Source organism: Bos taurus, chromosome 6 (assembly GCF_002263795.3).
Source record: "Bos taurus isolate L1 Dominette 01449 registration number 42190680 breed Hereford chromosome 6, ARS-UCD2.0, whole genome shotgun sequence".
NCBI lineage: Eukaryota > Metazoa > Chordata > Mammalia > Artiodactyla > Bovidae > Bos > Bos taurus.
In genome coordinates this window covers 64,006,422-64,021,127 of record NC_037333.1, presented here as the reverse complement: position 1 = coordinate 64,021,127, position 14,706 = coordinate 64,006,422, and the positions used below count along the sequence as shown (strand labels likewise).

Genomic DNA, 14,706 nt, shown 5'->3' with positions numbered 1-14,706 from the left:
AGAAGGGATTGGCTACTCACCCCAGTATTCTTGGTCTTCCTTTGTGGCTCAGCTGGTAAAGAATCCACCTGCAATGCGGGAGACCTGGGTTCAATCCCTGGGTTGGGAAGATACCCTGAAGAAGGGAAAGGCTGCCCACTCCAGTATTCTGGCCTAGAAAATTCCATGGGCTTGCAAAGAGTCAGACAGGAATGAGCGACTTTTACTTTCTGGGACACTGAATGGCAAAATGCAGACATTTTGTCTTAACAATAGTGTTCGAAAGTGAAATTATTAACTGAAAAGAGTAAGGGCTTAGAGTGACTAGTGTAGATTATAGAATTTACCACTTACTAGCTCTTTGATCTTGGACAACATAATATGCTCCTCTCTACCTCGGCTACCTCTTTATGTTGTTCAGTTGCTAAGTCCTGTCCAACTCTTTGCAACCCCATGGACTGAAACATGTCAGGCTCCTCTGATATTAACAGACAATTTACAAAAAATACTTATAAAATTTGTCCTCAGATACACAAAAAGTATTCGAGCTCACTCAAAGGTATGTCATACATACCTGGGATGATAGTGTTGAACCAAATTGGGGGAAAAGCTTGTATTTGAAAGCAGGATGGTCCCACCTGCCAGTTTAAAGCCTCCATCATTTATAATGAAATGTATAAAATATAAGGTGTTGTAAATTGGTAGTTTTAACTGGGAGTGGATTTTTAAAATATGCTGAAGAGAGATGCTAGCATATATATGCACTCACACACACATGTATTTATTTTTCTTTAGAAAAACTACTCCTGGCAGTTGGTCTAATTCACTGATACCTGTTTGTACACAATAATATCCACAGGTTATTAAAAGTAAAAAGCATGATGACACATTCTCTTTGTGAGGCTTAGGAAAACAGGTCTCTTTTATGTCGTAAACATTAAAGCTGATGCCTGTTGTGTTAGATTGGGATCCAGGAAACAGATACTGTGATGGAACATGGCATGAAGGAATTAAGACCTGAGAGAAAGCAGGGGGAAAGCAAACCTGGATGCAGGAAAGAATGTGACTGTGATGTAAGACCAACAAAATCTAACCAGTCTACAGGAAGACATGGAGCATATATAACCCCTAAGAATGGTCATTTGGAAGCATTTTTGCATTTCTCCAATGAAATATGTGTGGTTATTGGATTTTGTGCATTTGCTATGTCTTGTGTTTAAGTTGGACGCCACCCTCTCACTTCCCCTTCCACACTGCTTGTCTCAGGATACTTCCTTTTTATCACCGCATCACCCAAAACTGCTTTGCAAACATGTAGACACATCAAAACATGGAACACAATCTGATCTTAAAGCTGCCGATTACCTGAAGCTTATTACTGCACAGTGCCTGACAGATGGCACTGTGTTTCCCTTCTTTAGATTTCTTGATGCTTTAAGGTGTTCCCAAACTGAGAATTTTTATTTGCTCTATTTTCTGCCTGGATTTCTTCCTGCTCTTCTTCACATGTGGGTGTGTTCTCTTAGTCCGTGTTTTCTGCTTAAATTTACAAAGCATTTTTAATAACTATGGGATTCACTTAACTGAACATTTTATCTAAAATGCTTGAATATATGTCCATAAGTGAAAAAAGCTTTGATTTTCTATTCTTGTACTTTTATTATGGCTCTCAAATGCTACACAAGCTTCTTAAAAAGTATAGTGTGCAATAAAATGGGTTTATGTAATCCTTGATTATTAGGTGAAATTTACCAGGAAAAAAAAAGAAACACACAGGACTAAGGTGGGGCAGTGACATTTTAATTATTTTATTTTATTGTTTTTTACTTACTAAAAAGTAGCTTACTCATGATTTCTGTTTTCCTGTGAATTTTTCTATTTTCTACTTTTACGTAAGTACTTACCTTTCAAATATATTTGCAAATTTGTAAAGATTAAATTTATTATAGTATTATTTTATCATTTTATACATCTCTGATATGTCAGAAGCTATTTTAGCAAGAATACACAGAAGAACTGTACAAAAAAGATCTTCATGACCCAGATAATCATGATGGTGTGATCACTCACCTAGAGCCAGACATCCTGGAATGTGAAGTCAAGTGGGCCTTAGAAAGCATCACTACGAACAAAGCTAGTGGAGGTGATGGAATTCCAGTTGAGCTATTCCAAATCCTGAAAGATGATGCTGTGAAAGTGCTGCACTCAATATGCCAGCAAATTTGGAAAACTCAGCAGTGGCCACAGGACTGGAAAAGGTCAGTTTTCATTCCAATCCCAAAGAAAGGCAATGCCAAAGAATGCTCAAACTACCGCACAATTGCACTCATCTCACATGCTAGTAAAGTAATGCTCAAAATTCTCCAAGCCAGGCTTCAGCAATATGTGAACCGTGAACTTCCTGATGTTCAAGCTGGTTTTAGAAAAGGCAGAGTAACCAGAGATCAAATTGCCAACATCCGCTGTATCATAGAAAAAGCAAGAGAGTTCCAGAAAAACATCTATTTCTGCTTTATTGACTATGCCAAAGCCTTTGACTGTGTGGATCACAATAAACTGTGGAAAATTTTGAAAGAGATGGGAATACCAGATCACCTGATCTGCCTCTTGAGAAATTTGTATGCAGGTCAGGAAGCAACAGTTAGAACTGGACATGGAACAACAGACTGGTTCCAAATAGGAAAAGGAGTCCATCAAGGCTGTATATTGTCACCCTGTTTATTTAACTTATATGCAGAGTACATCATGAGAAATGCTGGACTGGAAGAAACACAGGCTGGAATCAAGATTGCCGGGAGAAATATCAATAACCTCAGATATGCAGATGACACCACCCTTATGGCAGAAAGTGAAGAGGAACTAAAAAGCCTCAATGAAAGTGAAAGTGGAGAGTGAAAAAGTTGGCTTAAAACTCAACATTCAGAAAACGAAGATCATGGCATCCGGTCCCACCACTTCATGGGAAATAGATGGGCAAACAGTGGAGACAGTGTCAGACTTTATTTTTCTGGGCTCCAAAATCACTACAGATGGTGACTGCAGCCATGAAATTAAAAGACGCTTACTCCTTGGAAGGAAAGTTATGACCAACCTAGACAGCATATTGAAAAGCAGAGACATTACTTGGCCAACAAAGGTCCGTCTAATCAAGGCTATGGTTTTTCCTGTGGTCATGTATGGATGTGAGAGTTGGACTGTGAAGAAGGCTGAGCACCGAAGAATTGATGCTTTTGAACTGTGGTGTTGGAGAAGACTCCCGAGAGTCTCTTGGACTGCAAGGAGATCCAACCAGTCCATTCTGAAGGAGATCAGCCCTGAGATTTCTTTGGAAGGAATGATTCTAAAGCTGAAACTCCAGTACTTTGGCCACCTCATGTGAAGAGTTGACTCATTGGAAAAGACTCTGATGCTGGGAGGGATTGGGGGCAGGAGGAGAAGGGGACAACAACGGATGAGATGGCTGGATGGCATCACTGACTCGATGAACATGAGTCTGAGTGAACTTCAGGAGTTGGTGATGGACAGGGAGGCCTGGCGTGCTGCGATTCATGGGGTCACAAAGAGTTGGACACGACTGAGCCACTGATCTGATCTGATTTTACATTATTTTGATGTTTGTTCAGCTATATTTTCTTTCTTCTTATGAATTTTAATAATGCCTACCAAGATTTATAAATCATACTATTTTAAAGAACGAGCCTTTTAAAAATTAAAAAAAAATTTTTTAAAATAGTTCTTGAACTTACTCACCCATTATACCTTGAGAGTTTCCTAAGCTTGCTATCTTTCTTCCACTCTTATTATTTCAAAGTAATCTGTCATATTTATATGTTAATCAATACCACAGAACTAAAAAAAAAAATCTCTCACTGTAATAAATGTCCATCATCTTATTTACTATAAAGAGACGTTTTCTTTAAATCCTCTTAACCAAATATCTCACTATAACTACCATTCTTTTCTTTTTTTCTGATACCTTTATACTAAAAGTCCTACATACATTTATCTATACTATTGTCCCTATTTTGTCTTCTCTTATTTTGCCTTGATCCCATTCCAATAAGAATTTTGACCCCATTAGAACAATGAAATATACTTTGTCAGTGTCAACAATGACATATTATATTCAAGGTCAGGTTTCAGTTTTCATGTTATTTATCTGGATGTAACAAATTATTGGAGAAGGAAATGGCAACCCACTCCAGTGTTTTTGCCTGGAGAATCCCAGGGATGGGAGAGCCTGGTGGGCTGCCATCTATGGGGTCACACAGAGTCGGACACAACTAAAGTGACTTAGCAGCAGCAGCAAATTATCCAGGTAAATAACATGAAAACTGAAATTTGACCATAGCAAATTATTGGAGAAGGAGATGGCACCCCACTCCAGTACTCTTGCCTGGAAAATCCCATGGATGGAGGAGCCTGGTGGGCTGAAGTCCGTGGGGTCGCGAAGAGTCGACATGACTGAGTGACTTCACTTTTACATTTCAGTTTCATGCATTGGAGAAGGAAACTGCAACCCACTCCAGTGTTCTTGCCTGGAGAATCCCAGGGACGGGGGAGCCTGGTGGGCTGCTGTCTATGGGGTTGCACAGAGTCAGACACGACTGAAGTGACTTAGCAGTTAGCAGCAAATTATATGATTGCTCATTCTTTTTTTGTTTTTTTGTTTTTTTTTTTAATCTATGTGTTTATGATTACACTGGGTCTTGGTTGTTGTGGGTGAACTTTCTCTTGTTGCAACAAGCAGGGGCTGCTCTCTAGTTGGAGTGCACAGGCTTCTGATTGCAGAGCATGAGCTCTGGGGTGCACAGGCTTCAGTAGTTGCAGCGCACAGGCTTCAGTAGTTGCAGCACACAGGCTCAGTAGTTGTAACTTGTGGCCTCTGGAGCATAGGCTCAGTATCGTGGTGCAGGGGCTTAGTTGACCTGAGGCATGTGAAATCTTGCTGTATCAGGGATTGAACCTATGTTCCCTGTATTGTCAGGCAGATTCTTAACCTCTGGACCCCCAGGCAAGTCCCACAATTGCTCATTCTTGAAGCACATCCTTAGCTTGTCTTCTCCGATGCTACTCTCAGTCCTCTAACAATGTTAATCTTATCTCTTAGTCGTGTTGTTTGTTTCTCCATCTTTAATGTGAAACCATTCCCATAGGATTAAAAAACCCATGTTGAAACCATGTTTCATAGTGTTAACAGAAAGTAGTGACTTACAGAAATTCTTGAGCTTGTCTTACAGAACAGCAAATAAGGAAACAGCTGGTTAAAAACCCCTCCAACTTGCTAAAACTGGTAATGGAACCAATGTGTGAAAATCAAGTCTTTGCAGAATATACTTGCTTGTCCATAGGTGACCTTCTGTTGTCACAGCCCCATTCCCCCACATGTTTAATACCAACACCCTAAATTTGCACATATGATTCTTGAAGAAGCATGAAACCTATCTGTATCTATGTATAAGGACTTCACAGCACTTCCTTGATTTTTGTAACCAACTACTGTCTCCTTTCTTCACCACTTCAAAACTCTAACCCTTAAATATCCACTTATAACGCATCACCATGGAGATGGACTTGAGCCTTGCCTTCTGTCTTCTTGTCAGTCAGTTTTTCAATAAGCCTTTTCTTTTCTTAAAAGCCAGTGCCATAGTACTGGCTTCTATGTGCATCAGGCAGTGAACCCTTTGCTGACTTGTATACATGTTCAGTTCAGTTCAGTCACTCAGTTGTGTCCAACTCTTTGCGACCCCATGAATCGCAGCACTCCAGGCCTCCCTGTCCATCACCAACACCTGGAGTTCACTCAAACTCATGTCCATTGAGTCGGTGATGCCATCCAGCTGTCTCATTCTCTGTTGTCCCCTTCTCCTCCTGCCCCCAATCCCTCCCAGTGAAAGGTTGTTGTTGAATCACGCGAATACACCGGGATTCTTGGCCCCCAGAGGAGAAGAATTCGATTTGGGGCCAGAGACGAGGCTTGATCGCTCAGAGCTTTTGTGTAATAAAGTTTTATTGAAGTATAAAGGAGATAGAGAAAGCTTCTGACATAGGCATCAGAAGGGGGTAGAAAGAGTACCCGCTTGCTAGTGTTAACAATGAGGTTATATAATCCAAAGAATGTCTGGAGGTTGTAAAGACCTCATCAGACCTACTCCCATAATTTACATTTTAAGATAACACTGTCCTCAGGCAAGATACATCCTTGTAAAGACCAGGTCTACTCCCATAATTAACATTTTAAGATAACAGAAGGTTGAATCCAAAGACTGTCCTTAGGCAGGATACATTATTGGTATATAATCCTAAGGAATGTGGAGAAAGAAAAAAAGTTTGTCCTTTCTTCCTCCTTGAGAATTCCAGACCCCTCTCTCCTTGGGGACCCCTAGACTCCCTATCAACCTGCCTAGGAACTGACTCTCTCACCAGCATCAGAGTCATTTCCAATGAGTCAACTCTTCGCATCAGGTAGCCAAAGTACTGGAGTTTCAGCTTTAGCATCAGTCCTTCCAATGAACACCCAGGAAGGATTTCCTTTAGAATGGGGATCTCCATGCAGTCCAAGGGACTCTCAAGAGTCTTCTCCAACACCACGGTTCAAAAGCATCAATTCTTTGGTGCTCAGCTTTCTTCACAGTCCAACTCTCACATCCATACATGACCACTGGAAAAACCATAGCCTTGACTAGACGGACCTTTGTTGGAAAAGTAATGTCTCTGCTTTTTAATATGTTATCTAGGTTGGTCATAGGAGAAGGCAATGGCACCCCACTCCAGTACTTTTGCCCGGAAAATCCCATGGGTGGAGGAGCCTGGTAGGCTGCAGTCCATGGGGTCGGTAAGAGTCAGTTACGACTGAGCGACTTTACTTTCACTTTCACTTTCATGCATTGGAGAAGGAAATGGCAACCCACTCCAGTGTTCTTGCCTGGAAAATCCCAGGGACAGGGAAGCCTGGTGGGCTGCCGTCTATGGGGTCGCACAGAGTAGGACACGACTGAAGCGACTTAGCAGCAGCAGCAGCAGCAGGTTGGTCATAAATTTCCTTCCAAAGAGTAAGCGTCTTTTAATTTCATGGCTGCAATCACCATCTGCAGTGATTTTGGAGCCCCCCAAAATAGTCTGACACTGTTTCCACTATTTCCCCATCTATTTCCCATGAAGTGATGGGACCAGATGCCATGATCTTAGTTTTCTGTATACATGTAGTAATACTAAAAATTCTTCTCTCAGGTCTAATCGCTATATTTATTTGCATGGTGATAATTGCCTATATTTATTTTCCTTAAATTCATGTTCATATTCAATATCCTATCCAGTATCTCCACTTTACTGTCCAATAAACTTGTCATATTCAATACATTAAGTCATTCTCTGATCCTTTCCAGCCCTTGTTCCTGGCCTGTTCTGTGTATGAACTTTGTAATCTCAGCAAATTTTTGTACTCTTCATTCATGTGCTAAGGACAAAAAAAAAAAAAAAGTATGTTATCCAAATCCAAAGACTTGAATGTATAAAAATAGTTTAACAAATTAAGGCTGTTAAGTTTTAGAAAACTTCACAAAAGTAGAAACTTCTAAAAATGCAGATTTTTTATAGTTTGGGGAAGAATTCATTAACTTTTAATAGCACTAACAAGGTAAAACTTTTCACCTAAAATACAAACAATATTATGTATTAGAAATATTCATGTATTATATATGTTAAAGTTCTAGGACCACATATAGGTTCATAAAAAGAGTAATAATGTGAACCAGGATGACATGAGGGGCTTTGACAGGGCCATAGGAGTTATGTTTTTCCCAAATGCTGCAAGATTTGGAGTTTGTTCATATAGCTATAAATACAATTTTGTTTTCTATGTCTAAACAGATATTAGATATCCTACTATCAGTAAAAAGAACTCTAAAATACTGTCTGAGTTCAGGAAAACAACTTGAAAATTTAGTAGAACCTACTTACTATAGCATAAATTTTTACTTTAAAATTCAAATAATAAGCAAAGTCAACAAATTAACAATACTAAAGAGACCAAACAGATGGGAATCTACAAAGTAGCTATAAAATATTAATTTCAGTTTTACTCATCATCTGTAGTTCTGGCTCTATTTCTATTAGATTTTACTACTTTTATGTAATTATAAAGCAATTACATGAAACATGTAGTTGTGGGAAATCACTGGAGCCCAAATAATTATGTTTCTAATCAAGAGGAAAAGCATTAAGAAGGCCCTGTTTCCTATATTTGAAATTGTGGTAAAATATAAAACTGGCTGTAATCCTAATTTTCCAAATGTTTCCCGTTAATATAAAAGTTGACAAAAATTTACAACCTCTTAATCTAAAAGTGTTCATAAAATGAAACTTAGAGTTTCACCCAGTGCTAGTCTTGTCTCTGTTGCAATTCTGTGATAGACAACATTTAAGATGGTCCTGTTTTCAAATGCTTGTAAATCCTCTCTGCCTTGTGTGTGGGCTGAGTCTAGTGATTCATTTCATTCACTTCCAGTGAACACAGCAAGTGATGGGATGTTATTTCAGGGATTAGGTTTCAAAGTACTGACTTCTGCCTTGTTCTCCCTTCTCTCACTTTCTCTGATGGAAGAGTTCACATGTGAGATGCTCCATGGAAAGTGCACATGTCAAGGAATGGATGTTGCTGGCTGGCACCCAGGAGGACCTAAGTTCTACCAACAATTCTGCTTGTAGGTGAACTTTAAATAAGACTTCACTCCTCATATTGCCTTCATATGAAAGACCTTAAGACAGAACTAACCTGTACACAGATGACTAACCCAGGAAAACTATGAGATAATAATCGTTTGTAGTTTTAAGCCACTGTTTTTTTGGAATAATAAATCTATTATGTGGATTAATAGATTTGGGGTAATCTATCTAACAGATAACTAATATAAATCCCAACAGAAATAGTATTTCCATATTTGCTTTTAATCTATGAATTTGGAATAAATGATGTTTCAGGTACTGTAACCTTCAACTGATTCACTTGTATTTGTTGTGTGGCACATGGTTCATGATCAGTAACTCTCAGTAAATATTAACATTTACTAAAGGAAAAAGCATATGTTATTTAGACATAAAACAAGGAGGGACAGATTTTTACCTTCTGTTTGGCAATAATTCTTCTGAAATGTTTATGTATAACATTTTAAGGGCTGACTCAGTATATGTTTAATAACTGACTGAACTACTATTGTAGACTAGTAGAAGGTATGAAACACTTAACTGATAATGTTAAATAAAGGCTGGCTGGGGTTAAATAATATTGCATTCAGGATGAACATAGTAAATGTTTTTGTAATTAGAAATGCTTCAGGGTCTCTTGTAGTACTTTTTGATTGTGTGGTTTGTTTATTATACAAACACTGAGAGTAGAGAGAAATTTAGAGAGAAAAAAAATAGGGATGAGAGCTATCTTTCAAAATAAATTAATCATTACAGGATAACATTAACAAAGTGTGTAGTACCATATTTTCTTATTCATATAGTTGATTTATAATGTTGTTAGAATTTCTGCTGTATAACAAAGTGATTCAGATAAACGTATATACATATACACACACACATACACACACACACTCTTTTTTAATTTCTTTTCCATTATAGTTTATCCCAGGAGTTTGGATATATAGTTCTCTGTACTATAGAGTTCAGTTCAGTTGCTCAGTCATGTCCAACTCTTTGCAACTCCATGGACTGCACCATGCTAGGCTTCCCTGTCCATCACAAAATCCTGAGCTTACTCAAACCCATACCCACTGAGTCAGTCATGCCATCCAACCATTCTCTGTCATCCCCTTCTCCTCCCACCTTCAGTCTTTCTCAGCACCAGGGTCTTTTCCAATGAGTTACTTCTTCACATCAGGTGCACAAAGTATTGGCGTTTCAGCTCCAGCATCAGTCCTTCCAATGAATATTCAGGACTGATTTCCTTTAGGATGGACTGGTTGGATCTGCGTGCTGTCCAAGGGACTCTCAAGAGTCTTCTCCAACACCACAGTTCAAAAGCATCAATCTTCGGTGCTCAGCTTTCTTCACAGTCCAACTCTCACATCCATACCTGACCACTGGAAAAACCATAGCCTTGACTACATGGACCTTTGTGGCAAAGTAATCTAGGCTTTTCCATATGCTATCTAGGTTGGTCATAACTTTTATTCCAAGGAGTAAACATCTTTTAATTTCATGGCTGCTGTGACCATCTGTAGTGATTTCAGTTCAGTTTAGTCGTGTCTGACTCTTTGCGACCCCATGAATCGCAGCATGCCAGGCCTCCCTGTCCTTCACCAACTCCCAGAGTTCACTCAGACTCACGTCCATTGAGTCAGTGATGCCATCCAGCCATCTCATCCTCTGTCATCCCCTTCTCCTCCTGCCCCCAATCCCTCCCAGCATCAGAGTCTTTTCCAATGAGTCACCTCTTCGCATGAGGTGGCCAAAGTACTGGAGTTTCAGCGTCAGCATCATTCCTTCCAAAGAAATCCCAGGGCTGATCTCCTTCAGAATGGACTGGTTGGATCTCCTTGCAGTCCAAGGGACTCTCAAGAGTCTTCTCCAACACCACAGTTCACAAGCATCAATTCTTCGATGCTCAGCCTTCTTCACAGTCCAACTCTCACATCCATACATGACCACAGGAAAAACCATAGCCTTGATTGGATGGACCTTTGTTGGCAAAGTAATCTCTGCTTTTCAATATGCTATCTAGGTTTGTCATAACTTTCCTTCCAAGGAGTAAGTGTCTTTTAATTTCATGGCTGCAGTCACCATCTGTAGTGATTTTGGAGCCCAGAAAAATAAAGTCTGACACTGTTTCCACTGTTTCCCCATCTATTTCCCATGAAGTGATGGGACCAGATGCCATGATCTTCGTTTTCTGAATGTTGAGCTTTAAGCCAACTTTTTCACTCTCCACTTTCACTTTCATCAAGAGGCTTTTGAGTTCCTCTTCACTTTCTGCCATAAGGGTGGTGTCATCTGCATATCTGAGGTTATTGATAATTCTCCCAGCAATCTTGATTCCAGCCTGTGTTTCTTCCAGTCCAGCGTTTCTCATGATGTACTCTGCATATAAGTTAAATAAACAGGGTGACAGTATACAGCCTTAACGGACTCCTTTTCCTCTTTGGAACCAGTCTGTTGTTCCATGTCCAGTTCTAACTGTTGCTTCCTGACCTGCATACAAATTTCTCAAGAGGCAGATCAGGTGATCTGGTATTCCCATCTCTTTCAGAATTTTCCACAGTTTACTGTGATCCACACAGTCAAAGGCTTTGGCATAGTCAATAAAGCCGAAATAGATGTTTTTCTGGAACTCTCTTGCTGCTACCATGATCCAGCAGATGTTGGCAATTTGATCTCTGGTTCCTCTGCCTTTTCTAAAACCAGCTTGAACATCAGGAATTTCACAGTTCATATATTGCTGAAGCCTGGCTTAGAGAATTTTGAGCATTGCTTTACTAGCGTGTGAGATGAGTGCAATTGTGCAGTAGTTTTAGCATTCTTTGGCATTGCCTTTCTTTGGGATTGGAATGAAAACTGACCTTTTCCAGTCCTGTGGCCACTGTTGAGTTTTCCAAATTTGCTGGCATATTGAGTGCAGCACTTTCACAGCATCATCTTTCAGGATTTGGAACAGCTCAACTGGAATTTCATCACCTCCACTAGCTTTGTTCGTAGTGATGCTTTCTAAGGCCCACTTGACTTCACATTCCAGGATATCTGGCTCTAGGTCAGTGATTACACCATCGTGATTATCTGGGTTGTGAAGCTCTTTTTTGTACAGTACTTCTGTGTATTCTTGCCACCTCTTCTTAATATCTTCTGCTTCTGTTAGGTCCATACCATTTCTGTCCTTTATCGAGCCCATCTTTACATGAAATGTTCCTTTGGTATCTCTGATTTCCTTGAAGAGATCTCTAGTCTTTCCAATTCTGTTGTTTTCCTCTATTTCTTTGCATTGATCGCTGAAGAAGGCTTTCTTATCTCTTCTTGCTATTCTTTGGAACTCTGCATTCAGATGCTTATATCTTTCCTTTTCTCCTTTGCTTTTCGCTTCTCTTCTTTTCACAGCTATTTGTAAGGCCACCCTAGACAGCCATTTTACTTTTTTCATTTCTTTTCCATTGGGGATGGTCTTGATCCCTGTCTCCTGTACAATGTCATGAACCTCACTCCATAGTTCATCAGGCACTCTATCTATCAGATCTAAGCCCTTAAATCTATTTCTCACTTCCACTGTATAATCATAAGGGATTTGATTTAGGTCATACCTGAATGGTCTAGTGGTTTTCCCTACTTTCTTCAATTTAATCTGAATTTGGCAATAAGGAGTTCATGGTCTCAGCCATAGTCAGCTCCTTGTCTTGTTTTTGCTGACTGTATAGAGCTTCTCCATCTTTGGCTGCAAAGAATATAATCAATCTGATTTCAGTGTTGACCATATAATATTATGCATCTACAAATCACAGACTCCCAGTGCATTCCTCATCCTCCCTCTTCCTTGGCAATGAGAAGTCTTTTTCCTATGTCTTGAATGTGTTTCTGTGTCACAGATATATTTATTTGTGCCATATTTTACATTCCACATATAAGTGATATCATATGGAATTTATCTTTCTCTTGCTTACTTAGTATGGTAATCTCTAGGTCCTTCCACATTGCTGCAAATGGTGTGATTTCATTCTTTTTTATGGCTAGGTAGTATTCCATTGTGGAGAAGGCAATGGCACCCCATTCCAGTACTCTTGCCTGGAAAATCCCATGGACAGAGGAGCCTGGAAGGCTGCAGTGCATGGGGTCGCTGAGGGTTGGACATGACTGTGTGACTTCACTTTCCCTTTTCACTTTCATGCATTGGAGAAGGAAATGGCAACCCACTCCAGTGTTCTTGCCTGGAAAATCCCAGGGACGGGAGAGCTTGGTGGGCTGCTGTCTATGGGGTCGCACAGAGTCGGACACGACTGAAGTGACTTAGCAGTAGCAGCAGTATTCTATTGTACATAAGTACCATATCTTTATCCATTCATCTGTCAATGAGCATTTAGATTTTTTCCATGTCTTGGCTATTGTGAATAGTGTTTTCATGAATACAGGGGTGCATGTATCTTTTTGAATTACAGTTACGTCTGGATGTATGCCCATGACCTGGATTATATGGTAATTCTGTTTTTAGTTTTTTGAGGATCTTCCATACTGTTTTACAACTTATTATACATTCCCACCAACAGTGTAGGGGGGTTCCCTTTTCTCTGTACTCTCTCTAGCATTTATTTGTAGACATTTTAGTGGTGGCTTTCTGACAGGTGTAAGGTGGTAATTCATTGTAGTTTTGATTTGCATTTCTCTAGCAATTTATAATGTTGAGCATCTTTTCTAGTGCCTATTGGCCATATGCATATCTTCTTTGCAGAAATGTCTATTTATATCTTCTTCCCATTTGTCAATTAGGCTGTTTATTTTGTTGTTGCTTTTAGTTGTATGAGCTGTTTGTTTATTTTGGAGATTAAGTCCTTGTTGGTCACATTGATTGCAAATATTTTATCCCATTTTTTTTTTGTTTGTTTTCTTCAGGATTTCCTTTAAGGTACAAAAGCTTATAAGTTTGATTAGGTCCCATTTGTTTATTTTTATTTCTATTTCCTTGGTCGAGTGAACAAAGACATTGGTACAATTATGTCACAGGATATTGTGCCTATGTAGGTGTTCTATGGTCATGTCTTATATTAAGTCTTTAAGCCATTTTGAGTTTATTTTTGTGCATGGTATAAGAGTATGTTCTAACTTCATTGATTTACCTGCAACTGTCCAACTTTCCCACCACTACTTGTGGAGGTTCTTTTCCCATTTTATATCCTTGCTTCTTTCATTGAAGACTAATTGAGAATAGGTGTGTGGGTTTATTTCCAGGCTTCCTGTTTTATGCCATTGATCCCAATGTCTGTGTCTGGTTTTTTTTGTGTTTTTTTTTTAACCAATACTGCTATTTTGATTAGTGTAGCTTTGTTAGTGCAGCTTTGTATTGTTGGCTTAAGTATGGGAGTGTTATGCCTCCTGCTTTGTTCTTTTTTCTTTGTATTGCTTTGGCAACATATATGAATTTTTTGGATTATTTGTTCTAGTTCTGTGAAAAATGTCCTGGGTAATTTGAGAGGGACAACATTAAATCTGTAAATTATAGTATTGCCATTTTCACATTATTATTATTTTTTAATCCAAGAGCATGGGATATCTTTCCATTTCTTTGAATCATCTTTAGTTTTCTTTCTTCATGTTTTATATCTCTCAGCATGTAATTCATTCACCTCCTTGATCAGATTTCTCTGAGTATTTTATTTTTGGTGTGGTTTTAAAAAGTACTTGTTTTTAATATTCATTTTCTGGTATTTCTCTCTTAAGGTAAAGAAATACAACTGGTTTCCTAACATTAATATTGTAGCCTGCTACTTTATTGAATTGGTTTAATCTGTTCTTATACGTTTTGTGTAGATTCCTTAGGATTTTTTATATGTAGTATCACATATTTTAATCCTATATATATGTATATTTTATATATACTATTATCTGCATATAGTAATAATTATACCCCTTCCTTTCATTTTGGATACATTTTATTTCTTTTACATGCCTAATTGCTGTGGCTAAGACTTCCAATACTATGTTGAATAGAAGTTGTGGGAATAGTCATCTTTGTCTTGTTCCAGATTTTAG

General features: G+C 38.9%; 1 long non-coding RNA gene across 1 annotated transcript in view; it reads left to right on the top strand.

Moving 5' to 3' along the window:
• Nucleotides 1-14,706, top strand: part of LOC132345586 (uncharacterized) — a 225,194-nt gene that overhangs the window by 38,472 nt on the left and 172,016 nt on the right. The window contains exon 3 of the long non-coding RNA XR_009495039.1: nt 8,582-8,681. This is a non-coding gene — a long non-coding RNA (uncharacterized lncRNA). The remainder of the gene's footprint in view (nt 1-8,581; nt 8,682-14,706) is intronic.